This window comes from Rhamphochromis longiceps, linkage group LG16 (genome assembly GCF_057381845.1).
Source record: "Rhamphochromis longiceps isolate RC_006_pf linkage group LG16, R_longiceps_female_GT1.1, whole genome shotgun sequence".
Classification (NCBI taxonomy): Eukaryota; Metazoa; Chordata; class Actinopteri; order Cichliformes; family Cichlidae; genus Rhamphochromis; species Rhamphochromis longiceps.
The window spans coordinates 9,242,153-9,264,976 of NC_140572.1; the positions used below are offsets into that span (position 1 = coordinate 9,242,153).

Genomic DNA, 22,824 nt, shown 5'->3' on the forward strand with positions numbered 1-22,824 from the left:
AAGCTCAATGTTTTTGGAAGTAGTTTTTAGTTTTCAAAGGAGCTTGCAAAGAAAAGCGTCTGGACTTCTTTAAAACAAACTAGTTTTTAGTTTGTTTTTAGTTTTAGCTATTTTAGGGGGATACCAGCAACCCCCGGTGGTACCTCGTCTCTCCACGCTGGTCCTCGGGGATTCCATCGTCAGGAACGTGCGGATGAGGGGGGCGCTCACGCTGTCGTTCCCGGGAGCCACTGTTGTTGACATAGTGGACAGAATTCCCAACATTCTGGCATCCCACCCACAGGTTAACCGGCTCATCATCCACATCGGCACCAATGACATCCCCGAACAGCAATCTGAGCTGCTGAAGTTGGACTTCCTCCAACTCTTCAGCCTCCTTGGTCAGTCGCAGGTGAGTGCTTTTATCTCCGGGCCCACCCCCACCTGTGGCAGAGGGATAGGCCGTTTCAGCCGGCTGCTCAGCCTTAACACCTGGCTTTCCTCCGCCTGTGTCTCCCACGGAGTGGGTTTTATTAACAATTTTGATGCCTTCTGGGAGAGGAGGCATCTTTTTGGGGCAGACGGGCTCCACCTCAACGCCTGAGGACGCCATTTGCTGTCCGCCAATTTGGCATTTGGCGTACAGCACTCCCGAACATCGCCCTGTCACTACCCCAAATTGACATTACCTGCAGATCTGTCTGCCACTGACTGATGTTCCCATGGTCCCAGCTCCTATATTTGTTCCACTTTTAACAGTAATACACAAAACTCTGGACTCGGACCTCTCTTTCCCACAGTCAACACAATACCCGCCATAATCACAAACACAGAGCAACAGAATTATCATAAATCCAGTAACTCCAAAAACATTAATAACCTCCGGCCTCTTCAAAAATATCAACATCCATTCAACTCTATTGTCAAAAATCCACCAGTCTCAATCAGTATGGCACTTTTAAATGTCCGCTCTCTGTTGAACAAGTCTTTTATTATTAATGATTTAATTTTAGATAATAAACTTGACTGTTTATTTTTAACTGAAACATGGCTGGGTTCGGATGCACCAGTTGTTCTCACTGAGGCCTCCCCACCAAATTTTAATTTCTCTTTTTCTATTAGAAGTGGTAAGAGAGGTGGTGGGACTGCATCTTTAGCCAACAACACACTCACCTCCAAACAAATTTTATTTGATCATTTTACCACTTTTGAATTCCATGCTATTGTTTTCAGCAGCCCTCCAGTTTTATCTGTCACAATTTATAGACCACCTAAAGACAGCACTGCTTTTATCAAGGAATTCTCAGAATTTTTAACAAACATACATTCAAACTATAATATGATAATTTTAACCGGTGATTTTAACCTGCACATAGATAATCCTTCTGACCCTGCATCAAAAGAATTCTTAAACATTCTTCACTGTTTGGATTTTACCCAGCACGTCACACAGCCGACTCACAACAGAGGACACACTCTGGACCTGGTCATCACCCATGGGCTGTCCACCAGCGTGTCCTCTGTTGTTGACTGGGCTGTCTCTGACCACTACTGTGTGTTTTTTAACATCACCGGTTTTATTCAGCGGGAGACCTCGGTGCGAACTGTGAGGCGGCGCTATCTAGCCTCTGAAGTGGCTGCAAATTTTACCAGGGCTTTAGACGAATGCTCCCCTGTGATTTTACCTGCACCCTGTGATTTGATTTTTAATCATTTCAACAGCAAACTGAAGAAAAGCCTTGACTCCGTTGCTCCACTCACCACCAAACAGATTAACGTAAAACATGTATCACCCTGGAGAAACGAAGAAGTCAAAAAACTCAAAAGAAATTGCAGGGCAGCAGAAAGGAGATGGAGGAAAAATAAAAATACTATCAACCATCAAATATTTTGCGAGCAACTTAAAATGTACAATAATACATTAAGGAATTCAAGAAATTCATACTTCGCCAAAATAATCAGTAATAACAAAAATAATCCCAAGGTCCTCTTTTCCACCATGGATCATTTATTTAACCCTGATTTTAACAGCTCCCAAAGAACCCCCACAGACTCGCTCTGTGAGCAGTTTGCAGACCACTTCAGGGGAAAAATCAGCGCCACCAGATCTGATATTTTATCTAATCGCGATATGTTTGTAAACACATCTGAGGGCTCGATTGTAGCTGAGGAGACACTGGACAGCTTTGTCCTGGTTAATGCTGAGAACCTTCAGAAAGTTTTCTCCACAGTGAGACCCACCACATGTCTTTTAGATCCAATCCCTTCTTCACTCTTTAAAACACTTTATGGATTTTTTGAGGCTGAGCTTTTATACATGATGAATTGCTCTCTTCAGTTGGGTGTCTTCCCTGCTGCCTTTAAAACGGCGGTGGTGAGGCCCCTTCTGAAGAAGAGCAATTTGGATTGTAATGATTTTAATAACTACAGACCTCTATCCAACGTACCATTTTTAAGTAAAATCTTAGAAAAACTTGTTTTTACTCAGATTAATGACTTTTTGAATGATAGACAGATCCTGGAGATATTCCAGTCTGGATTTAGGGTGAACCACAGCACAAAGACGGCTCTCCTAAAGGTTTTAAATGATCTTAGATGTAACTGGGACGCCCAAAAGCTCTACTACTGGATCTAAGCACAGCCTTTGATACAGTAGACCACGCTATTCTTTTAAACAGACTGAAACACATGGTGGGCCTCTCTGGTGCTGTACACAACTGGTTCACTTCCTATCTCTCTGACAGAACTTTTATGGTGAGTATGGATACAAATCAAATCAAATCACTTTTATTGTCACATCACATGTGCAGGTACATTGGTACAGTACATGTGAGTGAAATTCTTGTGTGCGAGCTTCACAAGCAACAGAGTTGTGCAAAATACAAGAATGTAAACAAGCAAAATACAAGAATGGCTACATCTGAAACTAATAAATATATGTACAATATATAATAGTATATGCATTCCTGGATGTGTATACTAAATATTTTTCTGTGTGTGTGTGTGTGTGTGTGTACACATATTTTACAAGTTAAATAGAGTAAACAATAAATAAAATATATAAAAATATACAGAGTTGAGACATGTGCAAAACAGTGGCATTACTGTACAGTATGGAGTGCATAATGTTAAAGTTCCAGTAGTGAAGGTGAGGTGTCTATGACGTGTTCAGCAGTCTGATGGCCTGGTGGAAGAAGCTGTCTCTCAGTCTGCTGGTACGGGACCGGATGCTGCAGAACCTCCTTCCTGATGGAAGTAGTCTGAACAGTTTATGGCTGTGGTGACTGGAGTCCTTGATGATCCTCCCCGCTTTCCTCAGGCACCGCTTCCTGTAGATGTCTTGGAGGGAGGGAAGCACACCTCCAATTATCCGTTCAGAGCACCGCACTACTCGCTGGAGAGCTTTGCAGTTGTAGGCGGTGCTGTTGCCATACCAGGTGGTGATGCATCCAGTGAGGATGCTCTCAATGGCACAGTGATAGAAGGTCCTGAGGATGCGGGGGCTCATGCCGAATCTTTTCAGTCTCCTGAGAAAGAAGAGGCGCTGCTGCGCCTTCTTCACTGTTTTGTTTGTGTGTACTGACCACGTAAGATCCTCAGCCAGATGTACACCAAGGAACCGGAAGCTGCTCACTCTCTCCACAGCAGCGCCGTTGATGGTGATGAGGGTGTGTACTTCTCTGCACCTCCGGAAGTCCACTATCAACTCCTTTGTCTTTGCGACGTTGAGGGTGAGATGGTTGTCTTGACACCAGTGGGTCAGGGCGCTGACCTCCTCCCTGTAAGCCGTCTCATCACCATTGGTGATAAGACCCACCACTGTAGTGTCGTCCGCAAACTTCACAATGATGTTGGAGTTGTTAGTGGCTGTGCAGTTGTAGGTGTAGAGTGAGTATAGGAGAGGCCTCAGTACACACCCCTGTGGAGCACCAGTGTTCAGTGTGATGGAGGATGAGGTGATGCTGCCCAGTCTGACCACTTGGCGTCTGTCAGACAGGAAGCTAAGGATCCAGCTGCAGAGGAAGCTGCTCAGTCCTAGATCCTGCAGTTTCCTGTCCAGCTTCGAGGGAACGATGGTATTGAATGCTGAGCTGTAATCTACAAACAGCATTCTCACATACGTGTCTCTCTTCTCCAGGTGTGACAGGGCAGTATATAGTGTCAGGGCTATGGCATCATCAGTGGACCTGTTGTGGCGGTATGCGAACTGTAGAGGGTCCAGTGAGTCGGGTAGTGCAGAGCGGATGAAGTCCCTGACCAGCTTCTCGAAGCATTTGCTCACGATGGGGGTCAGGGCTACAGGTCGCCAGTCGTTCAATGAGGAGATGGTGGAGGACTTGGGTACAGGGACGATGGTGGCCATTTTGAAGCAGGCTGGGACTACAGACAGAGAGAGGGAAAGGTTGAAGATGTGTGTGAACACTCCAGCCAGCTGAGCCGCGCATGACTTGAGGACGCGGCCGGGAATCCCGTCCAGACCAGTAGCTTTGCGTGCGTTCACCTTCCTGAAGCACTTCCGCACATCCTCCTCAGACACAGTGTGCGCACTGACGTCATCCGCGGTGCGCACACTGTCCGGTCTCATGGTGTTCGCTGTGTCGAATCTAGCGTAGAATACGTTTAGATCCTCACACAGAGAGGCCGTGGTCTGCGGTGTGCTGGGTTTCCCTCTAAAGTCTGTGATCGTGTTTAGTCCCTGCCACATACTCCGAGGGTTGTCAAACTGTTGCTCCACCCTGTCCTTGTACTCACGTTTGGCTGCTTTGATCGTCTTCCAGAGTTGGTAATGTGCGTGTTTGTAGTCCGATGTGTTCGCGGAGGCAAAGGCGGTGCTCCGTGCCGCGCGAACATCTCCGTTAATCCAGGGTTTTTGATTTGGGAAGGATTTAACTGTTCTGGATGGGACGACATCTTCCACGAATTTCCTGATAAATCCGCAGACTGAGTCTGTGTACTCATCAATGTCCCTAGCGGCCACGTGAAACATTTCCCAGTCCGCGTGATCAAAACAGTTCCGCAGCGCAGACTCCGATTGGTCCGTCCAACAGTGCACCGCCCTCCGGGTTGGAGCTTCCTGTTTCAGCTTCTGCCTGTAGGCGGGCAGGAGCAGGATGGAGCGGTGATCTGATTGGCCGAATGGGGCGCGGGGGAGGGCTTTGTACGCATCCCGGAAAGAGGTGTAGCAGTGGTCAAGTAGCCGGTCTCCACGAGTGTTGAAGTGGATGTGTTGGTGGAGTTTTGGTGAGACTTTCTTCAGGTTTCCCTTATTAAAGTCCCCGGTCGTGATAAACGCTGCCTCTGGGTGTGCGGTTTCCTCGCTGCTGATCGCGCTGTACAGTTCCCTGAGTGCTCGGTCAGTGTCGGCTTGTGGGGGAATGTAAACAGCCGTAATAATCACTGCTGTAAATTCCCTCGGTAGCCAGAATGGCCGGCACTTAACCATCAGGTACTCCAGGTCCGGTGAGCAGAAAGATTTGACCGGGTGCACGTTCGCATAATCACATGCTCCTCTAAGATCCATAAAATGACATGTGGTGTGCCTCAAGGGTCGGTTTTAGGCCCTGTACTTTTTAATTTATATATGCTCCCTCTCGGCAGTGTCATCAGGAGGCATGGAGTGAACTTTCACAGTTACGCTGATGACACGCAGCTGTACATCTCTATGTCTCCTGATGACACCAGACCAATGGATGCCCTTTTTAACTGTATTTTAGATATAAGATCTTGGATGGCAGAAAACTTTTTACAGCTTAACCAGGACAAGACTGAAGTTTTAATCGTCGGTCCCGAGGCTCAGAGAGAGAAACTGTTGTCTAAATTAGAGGCATTTTCACTATGTCCTTCGCTACAAGTGAAAAACCTGGGTGTTATTTTTGACTCTGAGCTTGGTTTTATCCCACATATTAAACATGTAACCAAAATTGGATTTTATCATCTAAAAAATATAGCCAGAGTCCGCCCTATTCTCTCTTGGGCCAACACAGAGATGCTGATGCATGCTTTTATTACCAGTCGCATTGATTACTGTAATGCCCTGCTCTCTGGTCTTCCTAAGAAGAATATTTCAACTTTACAACTTTTGCAAAGCTCGGCAGCTCGTGTGCTGACGAAGACCAGAGGGCGGGCCCACATTACACCGGTTTTAGAATCGCTGCATTGGCTCCCCGTGTGTTTCAGGATCTTTTATTGGTTTTTAAATGTCTTAATGGTCTTGGGCCTTCTTATCTCTCAGATCTGCTTTTACCATATGAACCCTCGCGGACCCTGAGGTCCTCTGGTGCTGGCCTTTTGATTGTCCCTAAAGAACACATACTCACGGAGAGGCAGCTTTTCAGTGGTATGGTCCTCGTCTGTGGAACAGCCTGCCGGAGGAGCTCAGGGCCGCAGAGAACGTACATGTTTTTAAGAACAGGCTCAAGACCCACCTTTTTAATTTAGCTTTTACTTAGCGTTTATTTATTTTATGCTTATTTATTCTATCCTGTTATTCTATTATTAATTTAGGCTTTACCTAATATTTATTGATTTTATTGTTATTCATTTTTTAATCTTCTTACTCTATTTATATTTATATTTATATTGTATCCCGTTCTTATTTATTTTATCATTTTACCCTGTATACATCGTATTGTGTCATATCTCCAGTGTTTCCTCGGAGGGTGCTTTCTGCACCGGGACTGTGATCGACCGTGGCTGCTGGGTCTCTGGGGGTCCTCTCAGCCTGGCTGGGGGGCTCCTTTGCCTCCCTCCTGCTGTGTGCCCAGCCTGGAGGCTGTGGTCTGTGACCGGCTCCCAGTGCAGACGGCTCCCTGTTATAGTGTTTCCTCACTTGGCTCATGCGAGCCCAGCCCAATTTTTACTCTTTAAGTGTGCGCACGTGTGTGTGTGTGTGTGGGGGGGGATATGTGTGTATTCACATCATTTATGTTAATGAGAGTATGGGGAGTGAGTTGGAGGGTGGGGTGGGCTGTTTTTAACTATGTAAAGCACTTTGTGCTACATTTTTTGTATGAAAAGTGCTTTATGAATAAAGACTGATTGATTGATCTGTGTGTGCAGGTGACTATTACTGTGCATAATTATTAGGCAACTTAACAAAAAACAAATATATACCCATTTCAATTATTTTTTTTTACCAGTGAAACCAATATAACATCTCCACATTCACAAATATACATTTCTGACATTCAAAAACAAAACAAAAACAAATCAGCGACCAATATAGCCACCTTTCTTTGCAAGGACTCTCAAAAGCCTGCCATCCATGGATTCTGTCAGTGTTTTGATCTGTTCACCATCAACATTGCGTGCAGCAGCAACCACAGCCTCCCAGACACTGTTCAGAGAGGTGTACTGTTTTCCCTCCTTGTAAATCTCACATTTGATGATGGACCACAGGTTCTCAATGGGGTTCAGATCAGGTGAATGAGGTGGCCATGTCATTAGTTTTTCTTCTTTTATACCCTTTCTTGCCAGCCACGCTGTGGAGTACTTGGACGCGTGTGATGGAGCATTGTCCTGCATGAAAATCATGTTTTTCCTTGAAGGATGCAGACTTCTTCCTGTACCACTGCTTGAAGAAGGTGTCTTCCAGAAACTGGCAGTAGGACTGGGAGTTGAGCTTGACTCCATCCTCAACCCGAAAAGGCCCCACAAGCTCATCTTTGATGATACCAGCCCAAACCAGTACTCCACCTCCACCTTGCTGGCGTCTGAGTCGGACTGGAGCTCTCTGCCCTTTACCAATCCAGCCACGGGCCCATCCATCTGGCCCATCAAGACTCACTCTCATTTCATCAGTCCATAAAACCTTAGAAAAATCAGTCTTGAGATATTTCTTGGCCCAGTCTTGACGTTTCAGCTTGTGTGTCTTGTTCAGTGGTGGTCGTCTTTCAGCCTTTCTTACCTTGGCCATGTCTCTGAGTATTGCACACCTTGTGCTTTTGGGCACTCCAGTGATGTTGCAGCTCTGAAATATGGCCAAACTGGTGGCAAGTGGCATCTTGGCAGCTGCACGCTTGACTTTTCTCAGTTCATGGGCAGTTATTTTGCGCCTTGGTTTTTCCACACGCTTCTTGCGACCCTGTTGACTATTTTGAATGAAACGCTTGATTGTTCGATGATCACGCTTCAGAAGCTTTGCAATTTTGAGACTGCTGCATCCCTCTGCAAGATATCTCACTATTTTTGACTTTTCTGAGCCTGTCAATTCCTTCTTTTGACCCATTTTGCCAAAGGAAAGGACGTTGCCTAATAATTATGCACACCTGATATAGGGTGTTGATGTCATTAGACCACACCCCTTCTCATTACAGAGATGCACATCACCTAATATGCTTAATTGGTAGTAGGCTTTCGAGCCTATACAGCTTGGAGTAAGACAACATGGATGAAGAGGATGATGTGGACAAAATACTAATTTGCCTAATAATTCTGCACTCCCTGTATATACCTGTTTTTAAATTACGTTGATAGGCCACGTAAAACCAGAGTTATGATTAAAAAATTATACACAATGTTTTTTTCCTGAATACTATCGCTATGTCTACTGCAGGAAGAAACTGTGAAAACAGCATTTTCTAAGGAAAGCACTTTAAACCACTCTCTGCTTGCAAGAAAAACACAAAAAAACCCACCAGTTCCTATTGGTGTAAAGATTTACAATGCCAAACAATCAAAAAATGGTATGGCAACATGTGGCATTTCATTGAAGAGGGGGAAGTTTTTGGAGTAATGAGAGATGGAGATGTGAGAGATTTGTGACTTTTAGCTTGTTTGGAGTGTGTAGCTAGTGTGTTGTATAGTTAGTGTGTAGTGTAACCAATAGTTTTGTTTTGTTTTTTTGTATGTTAGAACAATGAGGCAACTGCTGAATGTCGCACTTGCTGCCAAAAAGCCACCAAAGACAGACTGCAGTGATACACCATCTACAGGTATTAGGCTAGTGATGGCTCCTTTATCTTATAGTGAACAGAAATAATTTTTTGGAGTGAAACAAATAATTTGTGTGGCATCTTATTTGATGCAGAATGTCTGACTGTTCTGTAAATAGTTTGAAATGGTGATTTAAAAAAATGCCTTGGCTGCATTTTTAGGTACATAGCTACAAATAACTTTGTGGTTTGCAAGACTTGTGCATACGTTTTAAAAATTTACCATTTATATTTGCATTTCAGGTTATGAAAATGTTTTGTTAATGTTTGTGTTTGTTACAGTGAAAAATATAACTTTTTTCTTTTTTCTTTATTTATTAACCTTTATTTAACCAGGAAAAGTCCCATTGAGATTAAAAACCTCTTTTTCAAGGGAGTCCTGGCCAAGAGGCGACAACATGTTGAAATTACAAAGTTACATACATATTATAAGTAACAATTACATTTTAAAAACATTTTTCTCTGGCTCTCTCAATCTGGACTTAAAAGCATTTAATGAAATAAGATCTGCTATCTTCCAGTCTTTTTGCATCATGTTCCATGTGAAAGGGGCAGCATAAGTAAAAGCCCTCTTTCCCAGTTCAGTTCTGACAAATGGAACATTGAGCAAAAAAAGATCACTTGAACGCAGGCTGTAAGAAACAGTACTTCTCCGTGTGAGCAGATCGCAAATGTAGGTGGGCATTTGTCCAAGCAGGGCCTTATAAATAAAGATGCACCAGTGAACAAACCTCCTGGAGGACAACGAAGGCCATCCCACTCGAGCGTACAGATCACAACAATGGGTCAAGGCCCTACAGTTTGTAATAAACCGTAAAGAGGCATGATATACTGAGTCAATCTTATGAAGACACTGGGCGGAAGCATTCATGTACAGCAGATCACCATAATCTAAAACAGATAAAAAATGTGGCATTTACAAGACGCTTTTTTGTCTCAAAAGAAAAGCAAAATTTGTTTCGAAAGAAAAATCCCAATTTTAGTTTGAGTTTTTTCACAAGATTGTCTATGTGAGATTTAAAGGTCAGAGAATCATCAATTAAAAAGCCAAGATATTTATACGTATGCACCACTTCTATGAGGTTTCCCTCAAGAGTGGACACCAAAGGGACAGTTTGAGGAAATCTCTTCATGTTTGAAAACAACATTAGCTTTGTCTTTTCAGCATTGAGAACCAATTTCAGCTCTAGAAGTGTGTGCTGAACCACGTCAAAAGCTTTCTGCAAAGATTCTATTGCCTTTTCAAGGTTTGAGCCAAAGGAATAAATAACTGTGTCATCAGCATAAAAATGCATACTAGCATTGGACACATTTTGTCCCAAATCATTTATATACATGATGAACAACAGAGGTCCTAAAATTGAACCCTGTGGCACCTCAGTATGAATATTCAAAAGTTCTGAGCACAGATTTTCACATTTAATGCATTGAGTCCTGTCACTCAAATAGTTAGTGAACCAGGAGACGACATGTCTAGACAGCCCCAAAGAAAGAAGCCTGTGCTTTAAAATGGCGTGATCCACAGTGTCGAAAGCTTTTGACAGGTCGATAAAGAGAGAAGCACAGTGCTGTTTTTTATCAAGAGCAACAAGTATGTCATTTATCACTTTTGTGGCAGCCGTAACAGCACTATGCTGTTTTCTGAACCCAGATTGCAGTTTTGAGAGAACTTCATTAGAGTACAAGAACTCTTTTAATTGCTCACTGACGAGAGACTCGAGGACTTTTGCCAAGACACACAAGTTTGATATTGGCCTGTAATTAGTCAGAATGGCTGGGTCGCCTCCTTTTAATATTGGCGTAACAAAAGCAGACTTCCAAACAAGTGGAATTTCTTTATTTTGGATTGAAAGATTAAAAACGATCGTAAGAGGTTGTGCAATGTAATCAGCTGCTATTTTCAGAAAATAGGGCTCTATTAAGTCTGGCCCTGGGGGTTTCCTGTGATCTAAGGCTTTAAGAGCTTTATGCACTTCCTGGACAGAAAAAGGAGAAAAATCAAAAAGCTCCCCAAAATATGTTTGGGGTTCTGTGCAGGGAATCATGGGGGCTGCTCCAACAGAGTTAAATAAAAAACCAGTAGCTACGAAGTGCTTGTTAAAGCTATTTAAGACCTCAGTTCTGTCATAAACAGAGATGGGCAGTAACGGTAATTAGATTACCGTTACTTTGCCGTAGGCACGCTGCGTTACTGCGTTACTAAAACCGTGATTTTTTTGCGAGAATGTCTCATGACAGTGATGTAATGCTGGGCTTACACTGTGCGATTTTTGGCCCATTTTGAGCCGATTTTTGAGTCGTGCGACCGTTTTGGCGATCGGCCCAATTTTGGCCTTCGTCGTGCATCGTGTAGTATACGTGGGGTAACGAGACGCGATTAACACCTCACGACGAGCTCCCGATCATCAATCGCTCACGACGGTCGCGAGGATTTCAAACAGGTTTGAAATCCTCGCGACCGTCGTGAGGGTGTCACCGCAGTTTGTCACCGCAGTTTGTCACACTGCGCACGCGCAAACACAAATGTCAGTGAAAAAGACGGCGCAGCACGGCAGTGCAGCGTGTGATCTGGACACAAGCGATGGAGGTACAACTTGTAGAACTTTGGAAAGCTCATCCGAGCCTTTTCGATGTGGCCTCACAAAATTATCACGACACAACAACCTTGAAAATAGTTGGATCTACACTGCTGCTCAATGTTTTTCATTAGCAATTTAGCAAAGTTGATGGTGGTGGTGTGTCTGTGTGAGTGAAAGACAGAGAGGGAGAGCGAGCGACAGAATTTCTGTTATAACCTTCATTTTATGGACGCACAGTGTGAGCACTCAGGTCGCATCAGAGCATCGGGCCGTATAGTGTGAGACCCTGCATCGTGACCTATGAACTTCTAACTCCTGCGAGTCAATCGTACAGTTTGAGCAGGAGCTGAATCGCGCGACTGAAAAAAATCGCACAGTGTCTGCCCAGCATAAGCAAGTGCCACGTTCGTGACAACAGCTGTGTGCAGATCAACAGTGGATCATATATCGAGCGTGGGAGAGAGTATGAAAGCGTGGAAGTACTGACCGTACTTTGAGTTTGATTCCATAAAAAGTGACAAAAACATTAGCGTCCATTAGCATTGTGCGTGGGAAGAAAACTTCTTTCTACTGCGAAAAAAACCCCCCTAAACGTCCAAGCAAGCACCGAGTACGCTACGACGTAATGGGAAACTCACAGGGAAACTCGCGGATTCTTTAACTGACTGCTGCGGCACACCTGCACCAGGATAAACCTCCGCCTACCCCGCTCCTGCTTTACAGGTGAAAATAGAGCAAAAGGACCGCTAGTCTTTGACTTTATTTATTTTCTGTTGTGTTTTACTTGCATCTATTTGAAAGAGTGAGTGTAAACACACAAAAAAAATTATTTTATGTGCTGGAATGTGCAGAAAATAGGTTTAAATATTAAACAAATTTCTTCCAGTCAGAGAATGTTGCATATAATAAAATTTTTGCTTGATGCATAAAGTTAAAAGATTAAAACTAATAAAACAAGTTTTAAAAAGGGACTTTTCCATTTGATTACATTTTGTGTGATGGATTATGCAGAAAAAGTAGAATTGGGCTGAAAGATCTATCGCTTTATCACCTATTCAGGTTGTAAATCGTGTTTTTAAAAAGTAACTAAGTAATTAATTACTTTTGAAAATAAGTAATCAGTAAAGTAACTGGATTACTTTTTGGGGGAAGTAATCAGTAATTAGTTACTGATTACTTTTTTCAAGTAACTTGACCAACACTGGTCATAAACTGGGACAGAATCTTTTAAAATGAATTTTGGAAGAGCCTGTGATATTTTATTTATAGATAAGGACTTAATTACTTTCCAAAATTTCTGAGGGTTATTGAGGTTTTCTGTAGTAACAGATAAATAATATTCTGACTTAGCCTTCTTGATAAGTGTCGTGCATTTGTTTCTTAATTTCCTGAAATCTAACCAGTCAGTCAGGGAATCGTTTTTCCTAGCTTTTGCCCATGCCACATTGCGCTGATGGATGGACTCTGATAATTCCGATGAAAACCAAGGGTTCTCCCGTCCCTTGACCCTAAATTTTCTGGCAGGTGCATGCTTATTTAAAATCTTCATAAAAATTTCTTTAAAATAAGCCCAAGCCAGATGGATGTCTGGTATCAGACTCAAATTTTCTCAATTTACCATGGACAAATCATAATGAAACGCTTGCTCATTAAATATTTTAAAATTTCTTTTACAGATGATACACGGTTTACATTTAGGGATTTTAGTGTTCCTACAGGTAGCAACTACACAATGATCGCTTAAATCATTACAGAACACGCCTAGAGACAGGAACTTATGAGGGACATTTGTTAGAATTAGGTCAATCAAAGTAAATTTGTCAGGACTCTTTATATTTGGCCTTGTAGGTAGGTTGACCAACTGGCTAAGATTAACAGAGTCACAGAAGGATTTAAATTCATCAGAAGCTATATTCAGCCAGTCCCAGTTCAAGTCTCCGGCCAATAGAAGTTCGTTATAATTTAATTTGGACAGAAGATACTTTAGAGATAATAAAGTTTCCTTTACAGCAGATGGAGGCCTATAGCACCCAACAACTGTTATAGAGAGAGACTTTACTATTTTAATATTCAAAGCCAAGAATTCCATTTGTTTAGGAATAGATTCAGATAATGGCAATGGATACTTCATATCTTGATTTAACATAAATTGCTACGCCTCCACCTTTCCTAGGCCTATCTGTACAATAAAGATTGTATCCCGTTATGTTGATGTCATCATCTGTAATAGATTTGGACAACCAAGTTTCGGAGATAATCACAATATCCGCGTTTGTCGATTTCGCCCAAATTCTGACCAAGTCCACCTTGTGTAATAAACTGCGTACGTTTAGATGAACACATTTTAACCCTGGCTGAGATTTAAAATCGGCAGGGGTCTGGACACTTTTCAACTCAGGTCCAGGATTTGGTTGCACATCTCCGGATATAAGTAAAAGTAAAACAATCATCATTAACCTTCGTTTCATATTACATTTAAAAGCATTTTCGTACTTTGCAGATGTTAACGACAAATACTGCTTTTTCTTAAGTGAACATGAAAGATTATACAGAACAAGGGAACCTTGTAATTTGGGTAATACTTCATATCGATTTAAGCTAACAACCAGAGCCAAATGAATCGTTGGTGACTCCAGGTGCACTGCTACAGTTGACCTAGTGCCACTAAAATAAGTTTCACCCATACTCAGCTCATATTTTGCAGTTCTCACCCAAGGAGCACCGCAATCAGAATCAGAATCAGAATCAGAATACTTTATTGATCCCTGGGGGAAATTATTTTTTGTTACAGTGCTCCATTTTAAACCAACATTAAGACAAGACAGACAATACGCTAACTAAGAATAGTAATATATACATACATACATACATACATACATACATACATACATACATAAGTCACTCATAAATAAATAGCTGAAAAAGAAACATGTGTAGTTGTAGCAGCAAACAGTGTGTTAAGTGGATGCGTTGTACAGGGAGATGGCCACAGGCAGGAATGATTTCCTGTGTCGTTCAGTGGTGCTTTTCGGTAATCTCAGTCTCTCACTGAACGAGCTCCTGTGACTGACCAACATGTCATGGAGTGGGTGGGAGGTGTTATCCAACATTGTCTTTATCTTGGACAGCATCCGCCTCTCCGACACCACCTTGAGGGAGTCCAGCTCCATCCCCACAACATTGCTGGCCTTACGGATCAGTTTATTAAGTCTGTTGGCATCTGCGACCCTCAGCCTGCTCCCCCAGCATGCAACAGCATAGAGGATCGCACTGGCCACCACAGACTCATAGAAAATCCTCAGCATTTTCTGGCAGATGTTGAAGGACCTCAGTCGCCTCAAAAAATAGAGACGACTCTGGCCCTTCCTGTAAAGTGCTGTGGTGTTTTTAGCCCAGTCCAGTTTATTGTCAATGTGTACTCCAAGGTATTTATAGTCCTCCACAATGTCAACACTGACCCCCTGGATTGAAACAGGGGTCAAGTGTTTCCTGGTCTTCCTGAAGTCCACAATCAGTTCCTTGGTCTTTGCCACGTTGAGCTGCAGATGATTCTGCTCACACCACGTGACAAAGGAGTCGACCACAGCCCGGTACTCTGTCTCATCATCCCTGCTGATGCATCCAACCACCGCAGAGTCATCAGAAAACTTCTGAAGATGGCAGGTCTCTGTGCAGTGGCTGAAGTCTGTGGTGTAGAGGGTGAAGAGGAAGGGGGAGAGGACAGTCCCCTGTGGTGCCCCTGTGTTGCTAATCACCTTGTCAGACACACACTGTGGGAGACGTACATATTGTGGTCTTCCTGTCAGGTAATCAACAATCCAGGACACCAGAGAAGCATCCACCTGCATCGCTGCTAACTTATCACCCAGGAGGGTCGGCCTGATGGTGTTGAAAGCACTGGAAAAGTCAAAAAACATGACCCTCACAGTGCTCGCCGGCTGGTCCAGATGGGTGTAGACACGATTGAGCAGGTAGATGATGGCGTCCTCTGTTCCGAGACGAGGCTGATAAGCGAACTGAAGGGGATCCAGATGTGGTCTTACTATGGGTCGCAGCTGGTCCAGGATGAGCCTTTCCAGGGTCTTCATGATGTGGGAGGTCAGTGCCACGGGCCTGTAATCCTGGGGGCCACAATGTCCCAAGTCCCAAACCACGAATACACACAATAAAGCTTCGATAAGTGTCCTTGTCTTCATAATGATAGCCCAGGGTCCAAAATGGGGGTGAATACAAAAGGCTCCAACCTATTAGCTCCGAATCCGAGCGGAGGTGGACTAAGCAATCCGGGGATCAGATGGAGGTGCGTCGTAGCAGGCTCCAGCCCGGCCTGTTAGCTGCGTGTCCGGACGGTGTAGCAGTCTCCGGCCTGTTAACTCTGCGTCCAGGCAGTATAGCAGGCTCCGTCCTGTTAGCTCCGAGTCCGGGCGGTGTAGCAGACTCTGGCTTCGTTAGCTTCGAAATACGGACAATGTAGCCGGCTCCGGCCTGCCAGCTCCGAGTCCGGGGAATGCAGCGGGCTCCGGCCTGATTAGCTCCGAGTCTGGGGGACGCAACAGGCCCCGGCCTGCTAGCTCCAAGTCCGAGCGGGGGAGGACAAGGAGGACAGGGCAGGGCCCAGCCTGCCCTCCCGGGAATCTAGTAGACGCAGTAGGCACCGGCAGGCTCCGGCCCGTCAATCCAAAGTCCAGGTGGAGGCGGACATGGTAGACTCAGGTTTGCCTACCCAGAGTCAGTATTTAGACCGGCCCGCTTTTGTCCAAAGCCCTATTTCAGTCCAGAGGGAGACGCTACGCCGAGAGTTTACGTGTCGCCATCTTGGGTTTTTCTACTCTGGATTTATGTTTTTTGTCTGATTTTTGATTTTATCTTAATATAGTATGTTAAAATAAAAAATAAAGTCAATTCAAACATGTGAGGTTGTAAAGAATGATACCAAACAAGGCAAGGTAAATAGTTTTTTCAAGGCGAAATGTAGAGGTAAAACCAAAAGTAGTCAATAATGGCCAATTATACCTCAGTTACTAACTCCATCCATCCATTCGCTTATGCTTATCCTTTTCAGGGTCGCGGGGGGCGCTGGAGCCTATCCCAGCTGTCATAGGGCGAGAGGCGGGGTACACCCTGGAGAGGTCGCCAGTCTGTCGCACGGCTAACACACAGAGACAGACAACCATTCGCACTCACATTCACTCCCGCATTCACACCTATGGGCAATTTGGATTAATCAATTACCCTAACCCCACAAACTGCTGTGGTTAGCACTGTGGCCTCACAGCAAGATGGTTCTGAGTTCAATTCCACCATCAGGCGGGGTCTTTCTGTGTGGAGTTTGCATGTTCTCCCCGTGTTTGCGTGGGTTCCCTCCGGGTACTCCGGCTTTCTCCCACAGTCCCAAGACATGCAGTTACTAACTCAATTACTTTATTCAAGAAGTAACTAGTTACTATAACTAGTTGTTTTTTCAAAGTAACTTGCCCAACACTACCCCTAGGTCACTTCAGGTATTAGTGACACCCTAATGCTCCGAATGTCTTGAAGGCTCTAATTAATGATGTATTAAGAGACTTAAAAATTTATATTTTTTTTATCAATATTTTGCTTACCTGCATGACATATTTTTTTCAAGTTCCCTGAATAGCATGTCATCCATGTCTGCAGTATTCTGCAATAGCTTCTGGAGAACAGGTTGGGTTTAAAGGCTGAAAAATGTGAATTACATTCTTCCTCTGTCACTTTCTCGGACTGGCAAAGACGGCAAGTGAAGACTGATCCAGTGAATGTGCGGGTTATGACCCAGTGGCCTACTCCCAGCCTAGTCGACAACTGTTGCAGTACATCCTTGGCTTCCTTAGTTTCTACTATAGGTTCATTTACAACTATAGCCAGGTAACTGCACCCTTTACACCACTCACTTCCAGTAGAGTCCCCTTTGTCTGGTCCGCAGAAGCACCAGTAGCCTTTAGCAAGCCTAAGGAGCACCTGACACTAAACTACAATTTGAATTTAATTTATTTAAATTCAGTTTCTGATGACACAAAGTTCTGCCCATAGTTAGTATCTTGCCCAAGGATATTTGACATGCAGACTGGAGAAGCCAGAGCAGAGATAAGCCTGAGATAAGCTCAGGTTTATCTCTGTTTGAGGCTTCTGTAATATCACCCATCAATTTTGATTGGCGATGAGGCCTTGCTCAAGGGCACTGAACAGAATACACCCCGGTCAGATAAAGAAATTCCTGTAAAGTCCTTGTCTTGCAAGCTTGCTCCTACATCAGATCTTATGAAATCAACTCTGTGATTAGCGCTTCAGCACTTAAGTTACCTGCCACTCTTTGCATCCATCCTAAATTCCATTTCTCAAGTTAAACCAGTTCAATCTAGTCCATTGTGTAAGATTTCATATCTCAGCTAAAAAAAATTTGTGTTGAAGTTGTGCAGTGCTAAGCAAAAGAGAATGAAAAGGGTGAGATGAACCTCCAGTGTTCAGCTCCTTGAGGCTTAATTTGTCTGATAAAAACCTTCCACAGACTGTAACTGCTCACTGTTTGCATGATGGTGCATTTTTCAATATTTTCCATTTATTCACCTTGCGCAATTTGTTTAATGAAACATTTTGTAGTTTTTTAAAACATTAATGGATGAAGAATTAAATGTTACCTATATAAGTTTTGATAGACATGTGGAAATTAATACAGATATTTTTATTTTTTTATTATGTTCACATTATATATTCTAATAACTTGCAGTAACTCTATTATTATATACCTCATTTTGATCCACAAAAATCTCCACAAACCTATGTACACTTTTATTGCAGCATTGCTACTGAACGTTGTTATTTACGCCACAACTATTTACCCAAAACTCCTGATTGACTTTTTATCTAAAAAACAAATCATATCATATTCAGCATGTCTCTTTCAGTTTTCCATAATTTATTCTCTGGGTTCTTCAGAGTTTGTTCTCTTGGCAGCCATTGCCTATGACAGATATATGGCTATATGCAAACCTCTACAATATCCAACCATCATGAGAAAAAGCACTGTGAGTATTTTCCTGGTCATAGCTTGGCTTGTACCTGTATTTGTCACGGTTCGGCATGGCAAACCGTGGGGGGTGTGGGGAAGGAGGACCCAGGCGCGGTGCTCTATGTACAAGCAGTGCGTTTATTTACAGTGGTGGAACAAAACAACAATAAATCCCCGTGCTTTCCCTGACTCCAGTGTCGTGTCTCTCCGTGAATAGTTCGTGCCTCAGTGCTCTCCGCTCCCGTGTCTCAGCACTCCTCGTGCTGGCTGCCGTCTGGCGCTCCACACTTCTCCTGGGGACACAATAGACGCAGCTGTCAGGACACATACAGTGGGGCAAAAAAGTATTTAGTCAGCCACCGATTGTGCAAGTTCCCCCACTTAAAATGATGACAGAGGTCAGTAATTTGCACCAGAGGTACACTTCAACTGTGAGAGACAGAATGTGAAAAAAAAAATCCATGAATCCACATGGTAGGATTTGTAAAGAATTTATTCGTAAATCAGGGTGGAAAATAAGTATTTGGTCAATAACAAAAATACAACTCAATACTTTGTAACATAACCTTTGTTGGCAATAACAGAGGTCAAACGTTTACTATAGGTCTTTACCAGGTTTGCACACACAGTAGCTGGTATTTTGGCCCATTCCTCCATGCAGATCTTCTCGAGAGCAGTGATGTTATGGGGCTGTCGCCGAGCAACACGGACTTTCAACTCCCGCCACAGATTTTCTATGGGGTTGAGGTCTGGAGACTGGCTAGGCCACTCCAGGACCTTCAAATGCTTCTTACGGAGCCACTCCTTTGTTGCCCGGGCGGTGTGTTTTGGATCATTGTCATGTTGGAAGACCCAGCCTCGTTTCATCTTCAAAGTTCTCACTGATGGAAGGAGGTTTTGGCTCAAAATCTCACGATACATGGCCCCATTCATTCTGTCCTTAACACGGATCAGTCGTCCTGTCCCCTTGGCAGAAAAACAGCCCCATAGCATGATGTTTCCACCCCCATGCTTCACAGTAGGTATGGTGTTCTTGGGATGCAACTCAGTATTCTTCTTCCTCCAAACACGACGAGTTGAGTTTATACCAAAAAGTTCTACTTTGGTTTCATCTGACCACATGACATTCTCCCAATCCTCTGCTGTATCATCCATGTGCTCTCTGGCAAACTTCAGACGGGCCTGGACATGCACTGGCTTCAGCAGCGGAACACGTCTGGCACTGCAGGATTTGATTCCCTGCCGTTGTAGTGTGTTACTGATGGTGACCTTTGTTACTTTGGTCCCAGCTCTCTGCAGGTCATTCACCAGGTCCCCCCGTGTGGTTCTGGGATCTTTGCTCACCGTTCTCATGATCATTTTGACCCCACGGGATGAGATCTTGCGTGGAGCCCCAGATCGAGGGAGATTACCAGTGGTCTTGTATGTCTTCCATTTTCTGATGATTGCTCCCACAGTTGATTTTTTCACACCAAGCTGCTTGCCTATTGTAGATTCACTCTTCCCAGTCTGGTGCAGGTCTACAATACTTTTCCTGGTGTCCTTCGAAAGCTCTTTGGTCTTGGCCATGGCGGAGTTTGGAGTCTGACTGTTTGAGGCTGTGGACAGGTGTCTTTTATACAGATGATGAGTTCAAACAGGTGCCATTCATACAGGTAACGAGTGGGGGACAGAAAAGCTTCTTACAGAAGACGTTACAGGTCTGTGAGGGCCAGAGATTTTCCATGTTTGAGGTGACCAAATACTTATTTTCCACCCTGATTTACGAATAAATTCTTTACAAATCCTACCATGTGAATTCATGGATTTTTTTTTCACATTCTGTCTCTCACAGTTGAAGTGTACCTCTGGTGCAAATTACTGACCTCTGTCATCATTTTAAGTGGGGGAACTTGCACAATCGGTGGCTGACTAAATACTTTTTTGCCCCACTGTATAACCGCGGGCATACACACACTAACCTAGCTCAACAGGATGACTAACATGAAGTCTCACGGAATGATCCCGCGTCGGTGGGAGCTCCAAGACTCTCCTAAGTAGCTCCCCCGACGAGGCCTTATCAGCAGCAGGTGTGTGGCTTCAGGTGTGGCCAGACCGTCAGCAGGGCCACACCCACCAGGCCTGAAGGCGCCCGCCGAAACACATATACACACACGCAAACAGGGAGAAAGACAGCAACACCAAATATACATACAATAATAATAATATAATACATAACTGCTCAGGGATCCTGGGTCGCTCAGACCCAGGACCCTGACAGTATTGCAGTCCAAGCAATAGGAATGGCTAAAAGTAAACTGTGTTCCTTTCATTTAAAATCAATATTTTGTAACAATGCAATTTACACTCTTCAGTGTGTAAGATCAAGGTTAGTTACTGTATTTGGTATAATTTGTTATTTTGATTTTGTGATACTTCCTCTTCTTTTTATAGTTTTCACATACACAAAAATCTTTATGGTCTCTTAAAACAGTCGTAAAGTAATCAAGAAAAAAGCTGCAGAGACCTGTTTACCCCACATACTGGTTTTAGTGAGCTTTTCCTGTTTAGGTGTCTATGATGTAACCATATCTCGAGTGGAATCAGATTTCCCTAAAACTGCACGCTTTATAGTGTCATTACAGCTAGCTTTGTATCAACCTTTATTTAATCCATTAATATACGGGCTTAAAATGAAGGAAATTTCTAAACATCTAAAAAGGTTGTTTTGTCCAACAAAAATTATTTGATGCGTCAATAAATTCCTCATTTCAGAAAATGTACTTATTAAATATTATAAACTCATGAAATTGATTTGGTCCACATATTTTACACCTTTTTTTGAATAAATTAATCAGTGAATTTAAAATGTTTTTACTGTTTATGATTGCTCAGGGTGCATGTCTATTGTAACATAAATGTTATAGTTTAAATGTTATAGTTACAGTTAAAATACTGGTTTTTAGACTGCTGCACAGCACAAGAACTCAAGAGTAAAACATTTACAAATTCCAGCAAAATGAATTAAACTAATGCTGACATATACTATGTTCAGAGAGTTTTCTTCATCCGTTAATTTTATACAGTGTTAATTTTTACTTTTCTTTAAATAAATTTGCAAAATGTATAACATTTACAGCTGTACTTCTGTGAAAACAAAATTAAATCTTTCCTCTCTGAGCTTTTATTTTTAGAAATTGTATACTGAGTAGGGACAAATGTTGTGTGGTCTATGACACAATTTACAAATAACAAAATAAACCGTTTTATTGTTAAACATACATAGCTTTGTGAAGAAATCAAACAAATCAAACAAGCCTGCCTGAGGCCTGTTTGAAACTAGAACCTTGATGCTGTGACAGTGATAACATTACACCAGTAGTACACTAGTAATGCAGGGGAGTGTAAAAGAAGAGGGCGACCTGATTGCATTTCATAAAAATATTCCTTTTTTTCTCAAATATGTGTACGAGAGGTGATGAAGACTAAATCGATGAATATGTAACTGTTCTTGAGGTCTGTTAGATCAGACCTTATTGTATGAATTCTTATCTGAATATCTTACAAACTAGAGAGATTACATTGGAATTACTGTTTTATGAAGCAATATGGTCTGAACTGTGAGAAAGTCTAAAGGTGGAGAAAAAGAAAACTCCCCTTTGTTCTGAAAAGGGAGTATCACAAAATGGTAACAATACAAGAATACACTGTTAGACAAAATGCGCAAAATCCCTACCCTCACCTATGGCCACGAGCTGTGGGTAGTGACCGAAAGAACGAGATCGCGGATACAAGCGGCAGAAACGAGCTTCCTCCGAAGGGTGGCTGGCCTCTCCCTTAGAGATAGGGTGAGAAGTTCGGCCATCCAGGAGGGGCTCAGAGTAGAGCCGCTGCTGCTCCACATCGAAAGGAGCCAGCTGAGGTGGTTCGGGCATCTGACAAGGATGCCCCCTGGGCACCTCCTGGGTGAGGTGTTCCAGGCATGTCCCACCGGGAGGAGGCCCCGGGGCAGACCCAGGACACGCTGGAGAGATTATATCTCTCGGCTGGCCTGGGAACGCCTTGGTGTTCCCCCGGATAAGCTGGAGGAGGTGGCTGGGGAGAGGGAGGTCTGGGCCTCTTTGCTTAGGCTGCTGCCCCCGCGACCCGGCCTCGGATAAAGCGGATGAAGATGGATGGATGGATGGATGGATGTTAGACAAAATAAAATAAACTGCTATCAAGCTGGCCACACTTAAGCAGTCAGTGGGTTACTGTTATTTCTATCTTTCCTTCTTTCTTTTCCCTTTAATCTTTCTTTCCTTTTACTTCTTTGTTTCCTCTGGGC

The 22,824-nt window shown here is 43.4% G+C and overlaps 1 long non-coding RNA gene and 1 pseudogene across 1 annotated transcript in view; one reads left to right on the top strand and one right to left on the bottom strand.

The window, feature by feature from the left end:
• Positions 1–22,824, bottom strand: part of LOC146650575 (uncharacterized) — a 203,910-nt gene that overhangs the window by 91,206 nt on the left and 89,880 nt on the right. The window lies entirely within an intron of this gene.
• LOC146650583 (olfactory receptor 11A1-like) lies at positions 18,116–21,247 on the top strand (annotated as a pseudogene).